Genomic DNA, 21,247 nt, shown 5'->3' on the forward strand with positions numbered 1-21,247 from the left:
ACACACTAAGAAAATGCAAGATTATTTTGAGAATTATGAAATAGATGATGATGATGTGAGAATGAAGATTTTTGTCCAAAGTCTAACTGGTGATGTGAGGATTTGGTTTAGAGCACTTCCTGCAAATTCTATAGCTGATTCAGAAGCTCTTTACCAATCCTTCTTAAACAGATAGGAAAAGAAGAAATAACCTTTACACATTTTAACAGAATATGAAAACTTGAAAAGAGGCCCACAGGAAACCGTCCAAGACTATTGTGCTAGGTTCAACAATGTTTACAATGCTATTCCTCAAAACCTTAGACCTACACCTGATTTAGCTTTGATCAAATTCCCTGATGGATTTGATTCTGACATGGTATACCAATTGAGGGAAAGAGCCCCTCCAAGCTTAGCAGACATGCAGAATATAGCTGTTAGTGTGGAGGCAAACTTAATTGCTAAACAAAACCGGGCAAGAGTTGAAAGAAGGACAACTTTCAAAGAGGAACCTTCAGCATTTGAACAAAAACTTGATGCAATCATCAAAGGTATGGATAGACTTGGGGATAGGATGGAAACTATTGAAAGGAAATCATCATGGGAAGGTTAACCATGTAACACTGCAAAAAGCCCGAACTTTAGAAAAAATCAAACTCCAAATGTTGGAAGGGTTGGCCCTGACCAAAATATCAGACCTCCATTCCAAGAAAATTATGCTGAAGCCTCAACATCTAGTGTACCAACAGAGGACACCCAAATCAACCTAATGGGGTTAAACAATGAGCAACAAATATTCTTGACCCAAGATGATCAAGAGGCTCACAATTTCAATCAATTCCAAACCAAATCCGGAGAATCATTTGATTTTAGGGAAGGCTATGATGTAGCAGTCTATGAGGTTCATAAACAGTACAAATTAAGAAGTAGAACCATAGACGTGCCTGAACCTACCAAGCTGAACGATACCAAACAGCCAAAGAAGACAAATGATAACATTGTCCAGATGGAACCCTCTAATAAAATAGTCCCAGACCCAAAGGAAGTCACTGTGGAAGATGTATCAGACTCACAGTCTTTAAAAAAATAGCCATACACATCCCATTCTTCGAAGGAAAGTCCAAATTGTTCTCCTGAAAATAATTCCAAATCAGATGTACCTCAAAACAACACTCATAATCAAGAGAAGATCACTGAAAATCCAGCTGAAAAGGAAAAGTCTGCTATCTATAATGCAAAAATACAGATAGAAAAACCGTTCAACTTGGAAACATAAATAGTTAAGCTGAAAATAGCTATTCCTCTCTCTGAATTGGCCAAACATGAAGTTTACAGACAGCAAATCAATAGGTCACTCCAAATACCAGAGAATAAGGATGCAGTCAATGTTCTAGATGATCAACCAGAGTTGATTTTTGGTCCGGAAGTCAATGGTAAAATAGTAGATGGAGGAGTTCCTCCATTCTATGTGAGCTTGAACATTCATGACAAAGTCCTACATAATGCTATGTTTGATTCGGGAGCTTCGCATAACCTGATGCCAAAATATGTGATGGAAAGACTGGACCTAGACATCACAAGACCCTACAAAGATTTATTCTCATTTGATTCCAGCTAGGTCAGGTGTCTAGGCCTAATCAAAGACATTTGTGTATCCTTAGTCCAATATCCAGCTAAGACAATCTTGATGGATGTGGTGGTAGCTGATATTCCACCCAAGTATGGTATGCTTTTATGAAGATATTATGGTGCAAAACTCCAAGGATCTTTGCAACTAGACATGTCCTATGCCACTATTTCAGTCTTTGGCCAGCCAAAGAGATTATACTGGGAAACACTAATGAAGTATGTGGTTAGTAGTCAAGAAAAACCCCAAAACTTCCCCATCTATTCTATGCATTCCGATATGGATTCGTTCATCTTATACAATGCTGAGATGTGTTCCACAATTGATATCAAACTCATAGGAGCAGCACCAACACAAAGCACAGATGAACGGTGTAATGCTCAAGATAAAAAAATTGTTGTTATGATTGATGCAACAAAGGGAAATGATATACCACATAAATTACATGAGCCAAATCTGCCCATTGAACAAGCTTCTAAAACTCTTAAGGCTAATCATAACCAAGAGACCTTATGGTACTTAGAGTTTGATGGTTCTGTCAACAAATTAGGAGCAGGGCAGGGGTTTGGATACACAATATGAAAAATGACCATGCTGAAGGTCATGCATATAGGTTAAATTTCAGATGTACAAACAATATGGCTGAGTATGAAGCCCTTTTGCTGGGACTCAAACTGATTAGGAGTCTAGGGGCAACCAAGGTTTCAATTCTAGGGGATTTAGATCTAATTATACAGCAGATGAAGGGAAATTTTGTTACAAATGATCTCAGGTTGGGGGCTTACAGAGGGGCAGCTATTCAAATTCTTAAAACCTTCTCAGAATCTCAGCTAACCAAAATCCCTAGAAAGCACAATTTACATGCACATAGCTTGGAAAATTTTTCCAGCACTTGCAAGCTGCCTTTTGAACCCAACCACTAATTCACTGCTGAGATTAAACATAGGCCTGCTATCCCAGATAATGTAAAAAAATGGCAGGTCTTTGAAAATGATACACAGATAAATAATTTCCTAACTCTGAAGGAGGAATTCTCAAGTATAAACATTGATACAAGTACCATGGATGATCAACAACAGATAGACCAAATTGAACAAAACATATCAGCTGAAACAACAAATCTAATTTTACACCCAACAACTTTTGATGACAAGAATTTGCAAGAGTTGAAGCAAACAGACCTTGATGAAATAACTGAGGCAGAAGCTGAACTAATTGAACTAAAAGACAATTTTCTGCCCATAGGCTTAACTCCTTTAGAGGACATATTTGATTCAAATGATATTTCAAGGAAGCCAAAAATGCAACTTCTCAATGCAGAAATTGAGGACTATAACATTGGAACCACAGAAAATCCCAAAATGGTAAAACTCTCCAAAGCATTACCTGCTGATCAGAAATTGAAATACATCGACTTGTTTAAGGAATTCCAAGATGTGTTTGTTTGGAGTTTTGAGGTTCTCAAATCCTATGATACTTCAGTCATCCAACAAAGTATACCCTTAAAACAGAATCGAAAACCCTTCAAAAAAAAGCTTAGAAGGGTGAATCCTGTCCTCCATCCCTTGATTGAAAAATAATTTAAGCATATGTATGAAGCTGGAATCATTGCGCCTATCAGGTTCTCAGAGTCGATTTCAAATCTAGTACCCACTAGGAAGAAAACAAGAGAGATAAGACTGTGTGTTGACTTGAGAAATCTGAATAAAGTCTCTCTCAAAGACCATTACCCCTTACCGAAAATGGATCATATCCTACAAAGGGTAGTGGGAGCCTCTAGGATCTCATTGCTAGATGGATTCTCAGGATTCAATCAAATTTTAGATCACCCGGATGATCAAGATAAAACTGCCTTTACAACACCTTGGGGTACCTTCAAATATGTCAAAATGCCTTTTAGACTCAAGAATGCAGGGGCCACTTTTCAAAGAGCAATGGACATATCCATTGCCAAAGAGATCCATTATTTCTTAGTCATATACCTTGATGACCTCACTGCTTTTTCAAAATCAGACCAAGAACATTTAGAACATTTAAGGCAAGTGTTCCTAATTTGCAGAAAATATGGCATATCATTGAACTCAAAGAAATCATTGTTTGGTCTAGAAGAAGGCAAAATCCTAGGTCACATAATCTCAAAAGGTGGCATTAGGATTGATCTGGACAGAATTCAAGCTATCCTTCAAGTGCCTCATCCAAGGAACATCAAAGAACTGCAAGCTTTTTTAGGAAAGATCAATTTTCTAAGAAGGTTCATTCCCAATTTGACTGAGCTTATAAGACTGTTAAATAATATGTTGAAGAAAGATTCTAAAGTCAAATGGACCATGGAAGCTAAACAAGCCTTTGAGGACATCAAAACAGCCCTAACAAAAACACCAGTCCTCACCAATCCCAAGTTTGATAGAGGTTTCATCATTTTTTCCTTTGCATCTGAGCATACTATTGTTGCTGTCTTATTACAAAAAGATGACCAAGGATGTGAGAAGCCCATTGCTTTCTTCAGCAAAGCCCTTAGAGATGCCCCCTTGAAATACCAGATCATGGAAAAGCAAGCTTATGCCCTGGTAAAAGCCATCAAGGATTTCAGAGTTTACATCTTGTACTCACATGTGATAGCCTATGTATCAAATGTTGTGGTCAAAGACATTTTAACTCAAGAAGGAATTGAAGGAAAGAGGGGAAAATGGATAGCCAATATTTTAGAATATGACATTGAAATCAAGCCTACAAAACTGATAAAAGGACAAGGATTAGCTAAACTGATGATTGAAACCAATTTTCAAGCCATTGACATCAATGAACTGGACAACGAACAGGAGATGGCGACTACACAGATCAATCAAGCCTTTTTACAATCCCCTTGGTATGCTGACATATGTTTTGTATTATTAAACCTACAAGCTCCCCCAAGGTTTTCCAGGACTAAAAAGAGATTCTTGAAAATGAAAGCATCAAAGTTTTGTATTATAGATAATGTGTTGTTTTGGAAAAATCACGAAGGAATTTTGCTTGATTGCCTAACATTGGATGAAACTGACAAAGTCCTCAAGGAGTTTCATGCAGGGGATTGTGGAGGACACTTATACTGGAAATCAACTGCAGATAAGATTCTAAAAGCTGGTTTCTATTGGCCTTCCCTGTTTGCTGATGTGAAAAAGTTTGTAGTTTCATGCCATAAATGCCAGATCTTTGAAGGCAAGAGAAAGTTGTTACTTTTACCCCTCAAACCTATCTCAACTGAAAGACCATTTCAACAATGGGGTTTAGACTTCATTGGTGAAATCCACCCTTCATCCTCTGGCCAACATAGGTGGATTTTGACTGCCACAGACTATTTTACCAAATGGATAGAAGCCATCCCCTATAGGCAAGCCAATGACTAAATTATTATGCAATTTTTAGAAACCAACATCTTGTCTAGATTTGGCTGTCCGGAAAAAATTATTACAGAAAATGTTGCTGCATTCAAATCCAAAAGAATTATCAACTTTTGCCATAAATACCACATTACCTTGGGCCACTCCATAGCCTATTATCCTCAAGGTAATGGCTTAGCTGAGGAGTCCAACAAAAGCCTCATCAACATCATCAAAAAGGTCTTGGAGGAGAACAAAAAGAATTCGCATAAAAAACTTGTGAATGCACTATGGGCAGATAGATTGACCACCAAAAGATCCACTGCAACAAGTCCATATGAATTGGTATATGGTCTCGAGGCAATTTTCCCCTCCTCTTTGGGAACCCCTGTAACCAAATTACTGCAAGATATTCAAGCAGAACCCAATAATATTCAAAGAAGGATCAATCAAACTATTCACTTGCAGCCGACAGGAGAGGAAGTATATCAGAGAACCCAGGTTATACAAGATAAACTCAAGAAGATCTTTGGCAAAAGAACGAAAGTTGAATATTTCTTCATAGGAAACAAAGTGCTGAGATGGGATTCTAGGAGGGAAGATAAAGGGAAACATGGGAAATTTGATTTTCTTTGGAAAGGACCATATGTTATTCATGTTGTACAAGGTAACAACACCTATTTTCTGAAGAGTTTGGATGGTAAAGATAATAAGGAAGGTCCAGTCAATGGACGAATTCTCAAGCATTATTTTGATTCCCTTTGATCAACATAACACAACTGTATATTGTACATAAATATTTGTATTTCCACTAGTTTTTCATTTACAGCGAATAGATAAGGAACAAGATGCAGCAGATTTTGAGATAAAAGTCAAGGAATTGCACCACTTTAGGTGTGAATTTTGAAATTAGCACAAGAGATCAAGAAGAAAGCTTGGGATTTATAAAGGTGATGATAAACACTCAGAAAAACCAATAAATATAGAGTTGTAATTTCACACAGATTAGCTCATAAGGAGTGCACACATGCTACAAAGGTTTAAATCATTGGTTCCCAGAAGAAGGAAGTTTGAAATTAGAACAGCCAACTAAAAATAAGTCCATTTGACCTGTTGTTCTTGGCCTTTCACAAGGAAAGGCCATCCCCAAGTGGAGCCACTGTTAGGTTCCTATACCAATAGGTTTCATTTTTCATGATTGACTATGGAAGTGCCAAATATGTTCATCTTTTCATGCTGCAAAGGTTCCATATTTTGTATACAGATAGGGAAATTAAAAAATGTAAAGAGGGTATGCCCTAAAAGAAAAATCAAAGGGCAAAAAGAGTAAATTGGTCAACAAAAGAAAAGAAAATGAACCCAAAACCAAAAGACCAACAAAGTGGTCAGTCAAAATGCCACTCCTATCTTATTTGCAAGTTCACAATGTGCAAATACTGTGGTTTATTACACTTGATGGATGGCCCAACAGTCCAATTTGGACCATGCCATGTTTAAATTTGCTATTATAGAATAGAGAAAGAATATCTGTCCAAATAGTTCAAGCTTGGCAGATGAGTAGATAGGCAGAGAAATTAAGGAGCCCAACTGCTTAATCTAGGCCCTTGGAAGAGACAAGGGTAGAATTAGGTAGGAGGGTAGTCAAAAGAAAAAGAGGACAATCAGGGTTTGCTAGTTCAAGTGCACCCAATCAAAAGGAAGAAAATATGTTAGGTGTATTAGGCTGGGTAGGTAGTTCAGGTTGCAGAAACAAGGTTATGATCTTTGCCTTGTCGAGAAAGATTTATCTCATCAATAACATTGGTACCATGACAGTCGTTTGGTTGCAGAATAGTGCAAGCATAACTAATTCCCCTATCATTCCCCCAGAAATCTTTGACTGACATCCCCTCAAGGACATTGGGATCTGCCCAATAGTCCTATTGCACTTCATTCTTTGAGAAATACTAAGTTAAACTCTCAGTTTGCTTAGTAGAAATAAGCCACATTTCTTGTGTAAAAAGTCATCATTACACATTCCTCTCATTTTCTTATGTCTAAGTTTTCCACTTTATAAACTTGGCATTTACTTATGTAGTCTCACTCCATAAAATCATATTAACACCTAACTCTATTATTTAGCTCCCTAAGTCATTTTCCCCACCCCTATTTTTACAAAGAAAGAAACACTATATTAAAAACCCAAAAAATGTAAGTATCCCCACCCCTTGGCACTATAGCCATATAATACAAAGTTTGGGAAATGCTAGGTCCATTTGGGGCCTTGGTATTAGCCCTTCCGCATCCAAAACTTGGGGTTAATTTAACATTTGGTTAAATTAATAACCATAGTCCACCCCCACACATAACCCTAGCCTCAATACCCTCCGCACTTTTATATTTTGGGATCGGTTTAATATTCGATTAAACCAATAACCATGCCTGCGCAAACATAAAACCCACAATCCAAAGTTTTTAACCCCCCGCGGCATATTATAATATTAGATACGGGTGGGTCCCAGATCCAACGGCCCTCGCCAATATTGGAGCAACCCCGCTGTACGAGGGTTAGCTCCCGATAGAAGGCAGTTTTGTCGTCGTACGTGCAGACGCGTGGCCAGTTTTCATTGCATCAGGCCCGCGCTGACACATACCGCCCCCGTACCAAAGGCGGTCCGATACCAAACCACTTACCGCCTGTCCTCCCCGCCGCCCACGTCAGCTCCCCGTCACCTATGACGTCACGTCTGCGTCGGCCCGCCGCTACCCTTTACCGTTGCCACATCACCCACTCAAGTCACCACCTTGCCAACGTGTCATTTGCCATGTCACTATCCTCGTCAACTTCCACGTCACTGTCCCGTACCTGCTACGCGCCAAATTACTTCATGCTGACGTCATCCCCGAAAAGCGCCAAAAGCGCCAAAATGTCCAAAATTCGATAAAAATTCGTGAAAACGACTATTTTGTTTGTTTTCTATTGTGTGCCCGTGGAGCCTTTTGCATGTAATTTTATGTCCAAATCACTCAACAACCTACACATTGCATCACCTGGTGAATTCACCTCCATAGTCCAACCTTGCAGCTCCAAGTTGTACCTACTAATAGTTCTTCGTGCCGTATAAATAGGTATTTACCATATGTTCACCTGAAAACCTTGTTTTCCGCAGTTTATACATTAAAGTTGTTTGAACACCTGCGAATTCAAACCAAAAAGGCACTTAATATCCTAAAATTCCACCTGTTAACTCACTTATTGACCCTTTGTTCAAGTGCAACCCGGCAAATTTTCCCTCCTCTGCAAAATCGCCATTGAGGCTCGAAATCCAGCTCCAGTTAGCCCGCAAAACCACTAAAGACTATCTGCAAAATCCCTGCTATCTCCATTCCTTGCAAGCTTACTTGTTGCAGAGCCCTGCATACTCTTTATTTCCCTTAAACTCTACTCAGCAGGAACATCTTTGCACAAAACTCAAAACTATAAATTCCTTGCCAAAAAACCACTTCCAAGACTCTGTTTTCCTGTTGAAGTATACACCAAGTTCAATTATAATCCCAGTAAAATCATGGAGGCCCTAGTTGCCCTCAGTATTGCACCACTAAATGCACCCCATAGAGAGTTAGAATGGATACCTCTGGCAGACAGAGACTATCAAATTGCTGATATGGAGGGAACCAAGCCTCACCTTCAGGATTTCTGTGAGATAAGGAATAAATTTAGAAACAGGGCTGACCTATTGGGAATATGCGAGTCCAACATGCCAATGTACTACCCGCCCTCAGTGAATGTCTTCCCTGACCTCATCCATAAGTGTTGTGCAAATTATGAGCCCTCTCAAAGGGTAGTGATGGACCCTGCTGGAAATGTCCTCTTTTACATTACTCCTCAGCCCATAAATGAGATGCTACAATTCAAGCCAACTTAGCCTCTCGTCTTCCTTTCCATGAAATAATTACTGGATCAAGCCTCAAAGTTTTCGTCTGCAGAAATTGACCGACTTGCCAAGCTGTTTATGCCACCAGACTGTTACTCCAGATTCACAATTCCCTATCACCATGCTTGGTTTACTTAGGAGGGAAAATTGCTCATAGATATGATCTCCTACATCCTGGGATTCAAAACAAGTGAAATTGTAGATGAAATTGTCTTTGCCTTGATGTCTATCTTCACTCCAGGACAGCCCCCTGCTGTCAAGTATGACTATGCCACCTTCATAGCCAACAAGATTCATGAGCAGTTCATGAACTTAGAGAGGGAAAGGGTATTCAAATACACCTCATATATCTATCATTTGCTGCTATACTATCAGTCTGAAAGTTTCCCAGTTTTCCTTAAGAAATTGGATGCTAGGGGGGAGCAAAGGTCTGTCATATTTTGGTCCTCAGTGTTCCATCATGTTAATCTCTTGCCCTACACATACTGTGAGTTCATTGACCTCTTTGTCTACCCAGCCACTTTCCTTTTATCAGCAGATACTCCTCCTAGGCTCACTGCTGAAATGCAGAGAATTCTACATCTCTCAAAGGGATACAGCATTGGTGACTGGTATTACTACCAGATCCACACTATAATAAGGATCTATGGCTGTGAATTAGCCCCATGCAGACTACCAAAATATGTCCCCATGAGACTCTTTTCCTTGGATTACTACCGGCAGTTCAATAGTGCAGACTTAAAGCACTTCTATGGTGCTAGGAAAAGGTCACGGCTTAAAATTAGACATCAATTGGGCCCCTTTATCTTTAATAAAAGGGAAGAGGCATGGAAGGATGCTGATGAGATTCTGAGAGAAAAAATCAAGCTCAAACTGAGTTTCTATTGGTCACCATATGACCCTGAACACTTCATAAGCTTTAGAAGAGTTAAGAACAAGCTCACAGGGTATCCCCACCATAGAATCCCTGAAATTGAACAATATGCCAATCAACAAGAATGGATAGAAGGCACACTTGTGGAAGAGCTTACTGAAGAAGAGATAACAGAAAAAGCAATAAAAAACCTTGAAAAATCAATTGACTTGGAATCTTTTGGACAGGTGTTTTTCACAGCCCCTCGACACCTTGGAGAAGGCACCTCATCCGCCATATCTTCCCAACAGCCTACCCAACAAAGTGCTCCACTAGCAGGAACATTTAAAGGTAAGGAGGTGCAGGATTCAGAACAAGAAGTGCACCATTCTGAGCAGCAAGAGACAATGGCAGACTGGCTGGTCTCTACAGATGAGCAAAGTCAAGGGTAGGACCCTTCAACTCAAGCAAAGGTGATGGAAATTCCTGTATTACAGACTCCTCTTAATGAGGAAAGGGCTAAGAAAAGTGATAGACAGGAAGAGACTCCTAGACATCTGTAGATCAGCAAGGTGAAAAGAAACAGAGATTAAACCCTTATTCAGAAGAAGAAATGCCAGAGGGGCCAACTGAACAACAAGTTCCCCCAAGTATGGAGACATCAGCCAGCTCCTTCCAGCCAGAGCTAGAAAGACAACAAGGGGTGGAGGTTACATCTACCAGGCAACAAAGCAGACAGGGCTCTGATATTAAGAAGGCATTCACCGATATTAAGGCTAGAAATGAGCCAGTGAGGTACCAGCTCTACAACCAGTTGCTAAGGATGGCTCCCACTAATCAGCAAAGGCTAATGGCAGCCTATGACATCCAAGAAGGGAAAATGACTCTCAGTCATTTTAGACCTATAACGCAGCAACCACAATCAGCTGCTGACTATATCAGAACCAATCTGGAAGTGCTCTCCAAAGATATCCATCCGATGGACCAGATTGAATTAGAGAAGCAGACCGGTGAAATGGTATATTCCACCTTGGCAGAAAAAACATTGTTGGCCCATAGATTGCAAAACTCTCTGCACAATACTTCTGCCCAACTAGAATTGGAGAAAGCTTCATCACAAGCCAAGGATAATAGAATCAAGTCCTTGGAGGAGATTATTATAGAATTGGGACATGATCCCCAGGATCCCAAAGGCATTCAGGCCTTGATCAAAAAGAAAGAGGAAGACATAGCAACCCTCAAAATACAACTCAAGCTGCCAGCTACACTACATCCTCAAGACATAGAGATAGCACAACAAAAAGAAGAGCAGGATGTGGTAACTTTCCTTATGATCTTGCACAAAATATTGATAGAAATAGAGGGTGCCTTGGAGGCATCATTGCAAGGAATATAGGGAGAGTTGGCCTCTCGGCCAATTCAAACAACTCACATTCTTACAGCTACTCCTCCTATGGCCACCACAACAGTCCCTCCCATTGATCCAACATCCACAGCAGGTACCTCAAGTTCAGCAGCAACTATAGCAACAACAGAGCAGGAGACCAGCTTGAGTATGGAGGTGATGATGAAAGAAATAAAAGCCCTGGAAGTACAGATGGAAAAATTGAAAGAGGCCAAAGAAAAGCTGGCTAAAATTGAGGAAAGATATGACAAGTCAAAGCAGGATGTAGCTGAGAAGACAAGGGAAGTAAAAACCCTGGAGAAAAGGATAAAAGAGCTAGAAAAAGAGCTTACTCTTGATAGGACCATGGTTGAGGTCAAGAAAATTTTGTGGGCCAAGATTGGCCAATCCATTACAGACCAGTGGAAATCAATTGAGACCATACATGAGCAAATGGACTTGATAGGATTAGCTCAATTTGAAAACCAAAAGGCTAGAGTATCATTAGGGAATATGCCTGAGCAAGCCAACAAGATGATTCAATTTCTAAATACTCATACTAAAGAGCAACTAGCAGCAATAGGTATCAGGAACAGGACTGATACCATCTTACTAGTAAAAAGAGTGCTAACCCTAAGGAATTTTGTGCAAACTCTAGAAAGAAAATGCCAAGAAATGCAGGCAGAGGTGAATGAGTTCAGAATAAAGTTTGCAGCATTACAGAGAAGAGGGCTACCAAGTTTAGTAACTAGCGCTGGAAGACTGTTGTCACATGAGCATTATGCCAATAGGGTAAACAACTATGCCTCTAATCAAATCATAGCGTCCTCAAGCACATCAGAAGAAACACCGCCTCCATCTGGACAAAGTCTCTATGATAAACTAGAAAACCTGTTTTACATTGAACATGAGATAAACCATCTCTTTGAAGTCCAACCAAATTTTTATAGATACACTGAAGCTGATGAAACACTAATAAAGATATAAAGACATCAGCTGCCTACAGAAGATTGGTGGAAAGGAATGATGGAGACATTCCTCAGGTGATTTGTTTATTAATTCTTTTTTGATAAGCTACAGGTCAGCACATACAGATAGCACGGTCCACCTGTCAAAGGGAAGAAAAAGCAGCGCAAGGCAGAAATGGAATGGTCACTACAGCTCATTAAATGCAAAGAAACCGAGCACTCATGATGAAGACCAAGACAACAACAAACAACGTACCAGCATCAGGATAGCAAATGCAGAATGAATGCACAACAAGCAGCCGACTCACACAGCCCAGAAAAGTCAAAATATCTCTGACTAATTAGACAGCTAGCACATTCATATTTATTATAGCATTTATTCCCTCATTTACTACTTCTCAAGAGTTGGTAAAGAAAGTTATGAGCTAAAAGACTTATCTTCATGATATTTTGTATCTCCCTTTTTTATAAATACCTCCCCATAATATGTATTTGGGGTTGGTGATTTTCTTTCTAAGCTACGCTGTAATTTCTAAGACTATCTAATACAAATGGTTGTTGAAGTTCATGGTTTCTGCGCTGTTTGAATGTGGAAATGATGGTGTGGGACATGCTACACGATTCTTGTGTCACTATATGGAACAATAAGTTATTCTAAACCCTGTTTTATGTTTTATGTGTTTGTAAAATGTCATCTATGTTCCATAATCTTAATAACAGAGAAGAAGAATAGCCCAGGATTTGTTTAAATGCACCCTATGCTCAATTTCTGCTATTAATTATGTTTTCTTTAGTATTAGCCACAAATATGAATTCTTAACTACTCATGTTTGCACTAATTCCTTCCATTATGAATATTGTTTAGGAATTCTTAATTGCTCCTGAATAAGATTCATACACTTTCCCTCTGCCAGCGTAGTGAAATATCCTTAACTACCTTTCATTCCCTGACTTCATTCCACCAATTTCTAGATTTGAAAATTGTTCCAGAGCTGCTTGTCTCGCTCTGTAGTATTTCCTTTACCCAGGAAACACTTTCAAATGTACACCATCATAGACTCCATGGCCCAATGGAATAGACTATCTCAGAGTTGCATCCGAGCTCTGCCTGAAATCACCATCCAACAAACTTAAAACAAAAACTTGTGCGTGATAACTAGCCTAATATACTCCAAAAACAAAGCTAAATTACAAAGAGAGAGCCCTCTCTGGTTGCAGGTAGGCTAGGACCTGCAGCTAAAAGATTGGTTAGTGGTTACCTCGGCCGTATTCCCTATAGGAGGCAGGGAACAACCTAAGTGATAACAGGAAGGATGATTTTAAACAAATAAATCTTTATTGATAACACCTGATGGAGGAGATCTACTGGTTAGTCTGTAATTCCCCCTCTGTGGGATGGGTCCTTTTATATCCTTGATGCTTCAGAAATAGATTCTCTCTCTCAGTCATGTGAAAAACCCAAACAAAGTGAATAACTCAAGTGGGAGCTCAAGAAAATGAGGATAATATTGACGATGATTATGATCATGATGAAGAATGGATGAAAAACCCTCCTTTATATATCAAAGTATGGAGTTAATCTCGAAAATGGAGAATAATAAAATAGTATTAACCAAATTTAGATCTAGCTACTTGGAATACTTTATTATATTTATTGGAGAGGGAAAATGAATTTAAAATGGTTAAATTCCTTTATTTAGAAATAATTAATAAATAAAATGATTTATTAACTATTTTGTAAGAAACAAGAAAGGTGTGAAATCAAAAAAATTATTAAATAGTGATTTCATAATTATTCTAATAACATAAATCAAGAAATACAAATAAATACCAATTTATTTAAATATTCCTAAACGATTTAGTGAAATGGGACAAGGAATAATTATTAAATAATGATTTAATAATAATTCCTAGAGAAAATTAAATAAATAATGATTTATCCAGTTATTCTCATGGGAGTTTTTTATTTAAATCATAAAATAATTTAATAAAAGTGGCTTTCTAAAGTATTTTCCATAGTCAAAGTGATTTTACTATGGTAAAATTAAATCCACATGGTGTATTTCAATCCACCTAGTTAGAAATGGCTAGGTGATCAGTTTTTGGTGATAACAAAGGGTATCAAAGCAAGTTGAAGGATATCAAAAGGATCAAGATCTACATTGAAGAATCAAACCCTAGATCAAAGAAGAAATCTGCAACAACAAGAAATTTTGTCTCCATAGTCATTATCAAAAAGGCCACGAAAACCCTCATCAAGTCATCTATAAAGCAAGGTAGCTCGAGGGACATAAAAAAATGAAGATCACATCATTTTGAAGAAAGTTGAAACCCAAGAAATAGTTCTGATATACACTACAAAAGAAGGTCAAGCATATTAAATGCAAGAATGCATTGTCATCATCTTCAACTCCTTGCTCTAGACGAAGATCTTCTAGGGAAGCACAAATAATCCTCATCAAAAGCAGTAACCTTTTCTATTGGAGAAAGGATTTTTAATTTGAAAGATCATCCAAGAGGAAGCTCTAATACATCTTCTTCAACCAGTGATCAAGTAGAAAAGTTCATCTTCACTTGTCAAGTAAGTATCTTTCATTCATTATTTTATTTGGTAAAATGACTTCGTGGTTGTGATGGGCCTCTAAATTAGACATAAATTAAGGCCCATGCATCTAATTTAAAACATAAATTAAGGCCTATGACCATCCTTCAACACATTAAACCTCTATTTTTGCATTAGATAATTTACTTTTAACTTTAATATATTCATTAGGAATGTTTATGAATAATTGAATATTTGTGCCTAATATTATTTATTTTTGTGGAATATTATGAGAATATTGGGAAAATTGTGAAGAGTTGGAGAATGATATAATCTAGGGACTTGTTCCCTACTAGTGGAGGGTCAATAATAAATAATAATTCAACAAGAGATTATGGAATCGTGGCACAAATTGTGGAACTCCAATTATTGAGAAAATCTAGGAATGTGTTCCACTAATCAAGAGAGCAGATCCACTAATCAAGGGATTTTGGTGGGGAAAGCTTCCTCCATCCATGGGGAATGGTTCTTAATCATTTTGTATAAGTACCAAGTTGAATTTGCCTCTAGGCAATGATTGAGAAAATCTAGGAATGTGTTCCCTGCCATTTAATATAAATTCCTAATATTGGGGACTAGATCAACTAATCAAGGGATTTTGGTGGGGAAAGCTTCCTCCATTCATGGGGAATGATTCCTAATCAGTTTTTATTAGTACCAAGTCAGATTTTCCTCTAGGGGGGATTTTCATTAGTGTTATTGTGGAGAGAACTTGTATTCTTGCAGCTCCATTGTATTTTCTTGTAGGGATGTAATTCTATTGATGAAAATAATTAAGATTGGTGTCATGTTCAGCTTCTAAATCTTGTTCTCCTCCATAGTTATCTGATTTTCCTTCGTCTTGGCCATCCTAGGAACCTCAGAGCCCTTTTTTATCATTTTCTTTTCTTCTTTTCATTGCTTATTAACATGCATCTCTAGTTTTTATGTCTTTCTATTTCTGCATTTAGGATTATTAATTTCTTGTTGTAGGATTGAGTTAAATGGTTTATGTAAGTTATTTTGCAGGATCAAAACCATTATTTTATCCTTGGAAAATCTTTGGAAGTTCATAGTAGTCATTGAGTTGCTTGGATTAGTCTTCTTATTCCCAAATCTAGATTGATGGACCTCCTTTTTAGCAAAGAACAATAAATTTCTGCGATTTTTTAGAGCATGCTAACAACCTTCAATTGACTTGAATCCACTTGAATTAGATCGCAAAAAAATTCTAGCCCATAACAAAAATCACCCCATTGCATTTTCACTTGATTTGGTTAGGAATTTTTTAGATTTACTAGCTCACTAGTTCTCGAATTTCTAGATTCTCGACTAGTAATGTTTTTTATTTTTTTAGAATGGGTTAACATAGGTCTTTTTGAGTGATTCCACTTGGAATAGGGACATAAGACATCCTAATTAATAAAAAAAATTGTCCCATCCACTTTGGATTTGATTTTCTTGGTCACTAAACCATCTCCAATTTCATCATTTCACAAGGAAACTTCTCCAAGCTTTTTGAGAAAATCCATCCATCTCCCAACTTCGATTTTGAGTTCTGAGTCATCCTAGATATTTTATCACTCCATTCCATCCATCTACTACCTTTCCTATGCTTCTCATCACCTCAAACACCTCAAATTTTTCTCTCGGTTGTATCTTGTAGGTTTTCTGTAATTCCTATAGGATCATCATGTAGGTTTCTAGTACATCTTGTAGGTTTTCCTGAAACAGCCTGTTTTGAGGCTGAATTGATGGAAAACCTCTAGGAAGTCACCAAAATCCTCCCAAGGGTCTCCCACACCATCCAAACATCTCCTAATCCTCTCATCCAACCTCCAACATTCTTAATTCACATGCCACATCACCAAAGGAAATTAGTTTGCATACTTGATTTTGCATGAAAAGACAAAAAGACAAAAACGAATTTATTTCAGTCTTGTTAATTTCACATTAGTGATGTTTGATTCTTGTTACTTCCATGTTTAGATAGTAGCATTTGGTTCAAGATAATTTAGCATTATTGCAACGCATAGTGTCTTTCCAGATAATTAGGAAATTGTGTGATTTAGCATTGAATTTTTGTCACTTTCCTTGTACTTTCTTTCTTGCAATAGGTAAAGGTTCCATTTCAAAAATTTCATTTTATACAATTAGTTTAGGATTTGACTTCAGTAAATGCACTCCATTACATCATAACAGCAATGGAAGGACACATTTTATACCGCACATATAGTGCCAACACCTCTTAAGTTTGTACAAACCCCGGGTTAATAATTAAAGTCGGTAGCCTTGGGAGTTGCAGCATTCTTGTTACAATACCGAGGCTTATCACTTTTTGGTGCCGTTGCCGGGGAGGTGTAAAAGAATGCATTTTTTTATTCCCTAGTTGATTCATGTCTTTTTATGTTTTGCAAAAGCAAAATATTTGCATTAGGCATATTTAATTTCAAAAGTAGAAAATTGCATTGCATTATAGTTTTCATTCAATCATAAAAACAAAAACAAAATTTCTCCAACACCAACCCACCCCCTCAATTGATCACATGGTGTAGTAAGAGCCACATCACCATTCACTTTTATAGGTAGAAGAAGAATATGACAAAGAATGTATAAGAAATGGATGGAGATGATGACAATGAGGAAGATCCTCTCGGATTTCCCATTCAAGATAATGATGGTAGTGTGCACATGAAGAACATCCCTCCATCTTTTCTTCCAAAATTCCATGGTCTAAGGTCAGATGATCCGGAAACCTTTCTCTTTGAATTTGAAATTGTTTGTAGATCTTATGGTTACTTATTAAAAACTCAAAAACTGAGATTGTTTCTGACAACATTGAAGGATAGATCTCTTAAATGGTTCAGGAGTTGATGGACTAATTAATTAAGATCATGGAATGATATGCAAAATATATTTATAGAAAAATATAAAGATCATGATATTAAAGAAGCAATCTTTAGAATGAATCAAAGAGAATATGAGAGTCTTGAGGATCTAATATAGAGATTCATGTACAATGTTAAGAGGGGATAACTACATCATTTAGGATCCAACACACTAAAAACCCTCTTACTTATAACAATTAGGGATAAGTGGATTGATCTCCTTAATATCATGAGTGGAGGTGATGTATATCAATTATCATTTGAGGAAATTTTTGAAACATGCAAACACATATCAAGAGGAAAAGCAAGAGTAGGTAAATCAGCATCAAGATTGGTAAGTCAAGCTAAACTTGGAAAGTTGTTTACTGATTTTAAAACATAAATTCTTAGCAATCTAACAAAGCAAGTAGAAATCTTAAGAATGCATGGTGAAGGAAAAGAAAATGCTAATATTTGTGTTGCAGAATCACATGATGTTAAACGTTGTCCATCATTACCAATGTTGAAGGAAGTTTACCAAGAGGAAAATGGAGCAAGTCAATTGCCAATGCAGTTATGTTATGTAGCTCCAAAAGGACCACGTCAGCCAATTCAGCCTAATATGATGCAAGAGCCTAATTCACAATTTCAATCTTATGCACATCCACCTCAAAGTAATGGGAACACACTCTTTCCTTGGCAACATTGGCCATCTCTACCCCAAAACCAATCTTGGCAACAAGGTTGGCAAGGAACTTATGGAAGGCATCCACAATATCCTCCATACCCAACTCCATGTTATCCCTACCATTCACCTCCACCACAACCACAACCCCATTCACATCCATCTCAAATATACACTCCCACTCAACTACCTATACACTATTTCCAAACCCACATGTTGAAGTAGGTCAGCCCACTTACAATGTTGAGATACAACACTTCCAAACATCTCTTCTTGAGCTCAATGGTATTCACCATAGCTCAGGAATGGTATTGAAAAAAATAGATTCTCTTAATATCATTAAAGGACCACATCCAAAAGAAGAAGATTCAAATAATAAGACCACAAAATCATGGGCTACAATTGATGAAGAGCAGACATCAAAATCAGAGGTCGAGAGAACTCCCTCATAGTTACCATCAAATCCTCCATGTATTTAAACGGAACAATCAACAAAACTAAGAATATTTTAAGGTCATGGTAGAAGAACACATGAAGAATGATCTAGATCAGCAAAATGACCAAGGACATCACAACTATATTGAAACATGGTTACAGATAGTCACTAAGTTGCATCATCACTCTCTTCCTCAACTATGCTTGATCCTTTCAAAGTCAAATCATTCGGTCTTTGAAATCTAGGTACATGTCAAAGCATACATTTCAAGCCTCCACATCATTTTGTTTGTCATCTTGATGTGCACATGGCTCCATTGTAAGTATTCTTATACTTGAAAGTGATTTTGTTTTTCAAGTAGGGTAGGGTAGAAGAAGAAAAATTAAATAAGAGAAAAAATAAAAATATAAGGTGAAAACCTCCTTGGAGGTGCCTCAGATTGGCTCATTGATTGAAAACCTTCATGAGGTGGTCAATAGGTTGAAAAAAAAAAGAAAAAAAGAGAAAGAAAAAGAAGAAGATCCTAGGTGAAAACCTCCTTTGAGGTTCCTAGGAAGACCTACTAGTTGAAAACCTCATTGAGGTAGCTAGTAGGCCTAGAAGAAAAAAAAGAGAAAAAATAAAATAATCCTTGCTCCATGCATGCATGCACTATCCAACATCTGCAAGAAACAAGAACAAGATGGTACTAAAAAGAAAATTGGTCAAGTCTAGTCAAAAGAAGTCAAATTTTGACTTTCTCCTACTTCGCTCAAATGCTCCAACAAGGCCAAGGACATGCCAATCCATCACTCTCATCTATTTTCACCATCTAGCCATCATTCTCATGCTTTTACCACTCATTTTTCTTGCTGGCCTAAAAAACTACAGGATGCTCTGTTTTACTATAGGATACAAAAATACATAGAGAAGAAATTTGTTTTTGCCATAACTTGAAAACCATTTGCCAAGATGTTTCAGGGGGAGATGCATATGGATGATGGTAACATGCTCAAGGAATTTCAGCAAATTCTAGTGCATGGTTTCCAAGAAATCGACCTCCATCACCTACAACCATTTTTCCATTTTCTCAATATCCGTGCATCCATTTAAAAAGTTGTTTCATGGGGAGATGCCTATGGATGATGGTAACATGCCCAAGGAATTTCAGCAAATTCCAGTGCACAGTTTCCATGAAATTGGCCTCCATCACCTTCAGCCATTTTTAGTTTTTCTCAAGATCTGTGCATCCATTGTCCAAAATTGTTCCATGGGGAGGTGCATAATGATGATGGCAACATGCTCAAAAAGTTTCATCTCAATCCAGTCTATCGTTTGGGAGATATGGAAAAAATAAGTCGTTGTCCTATAAACCTATAGGATACTGAACAACACCTACAAGATTGGTAGTGAGCCATTTTAAAGGAGATCCATAGGTCAAAGAAGCTCTTCCATAGCTTAGCAACAACATCAAGATCATTAGCATCAACATCCAACACCTGCACATCAACATCAACTCAACAGCAGCATGCATGTCTCTCCAACAACCATAAGGTAGGTACAGGTATGCAATATTCTTGACCTCTTCTCTTGAGCATATTATAGTTAGAAATTTGTTGTGAATGCATGAGAGATGAGGTTTCATAAGCTAAGGATGGGTTAGCAGTCTTAGCCGTGTTAGTTCCAGTCTTCACAGCCTGTCACCAGGGATCAACATGAGCTCTTACTATGTATGGTTTTGTTAGATGCTTTACACATGATGTTCAGCACAAAACATGTCACAAGTGTGTCCATTAGAATAAGCTTGGAAAAGTATTTCCAATGGTATATCACACTCCTGTAACCGGTTCTTGGATTAGAAGAAATGCATGAATGATTCTTGGTTATGCATGTTTTGAGGTCAGTTGCTGCACATAATGACAAGTTTAGTACAAAATCAGTTTCTGAATTAATGGTAAGGAATTTTTCAAAAGTCAAAGAGTTTTTTGTTCATCACATAGCAAATAAGAAAAATGTCCTTCCGTTTATGCACAAATGCTACTATGTGGGAGATATACAGTGATATTTGGAGCCTACATTAAAGCAAAGCAAATTTTTCATATTTTTTACTATTTTAGTCATTTTAGTGCGGGGACATTTTACAACAGATGGAGAGTAATTTTGCAAACCCCAAGGAGGTTTTTGTTACGCATGAGTCATATAACAAAATCCTCTTTTATTTTATTCACAGGTGTCATGGATTGAGATATGTGACTAGATATTTACAGCTCATTTTCACATATTTAAATTTTTAATGATTTTCTGTTTTAGAGATGATTTTGTGGAACATATTTCGAGCTACTGGAAATGCATTTCCCAAATTTCAGAGAGGTGTTTCTCCAAAATAACCTTATGTACAAAAACATCTTTCAGTTTTTTAACAGGTAATATGGTTTAGGAGATACGAGTTCATCTTCAACACCTATTTTCAAAAATTCGGCCCAAGTTTAATGTAATTAATTATATTTTGAAGAAAATGGTTGAGCTCAATCCCTTAGTACAAGGATGAGAAAATGTATATATTTTATGAATTTCATAGTGTAGGGGGTTGGAATTTGGCAGAAGGTTGGACTCTT

The sequence above is a fragment of the Pinus tabuliformis genome, chromosome 2_2, assembly GCF_031772625.1.
Source record: "Pinus tabuliformis cultivar Carrire ecotype Pingquan chromosome 2_2, CPIR1, whole genome shotgun sequence".
Lineage (NCBI taxonomy): Eukaryota > Viridiplantae > Streptophyta > Pinopsida > Pinales > Pinaceae > Pinus > Pinus tabuliformis.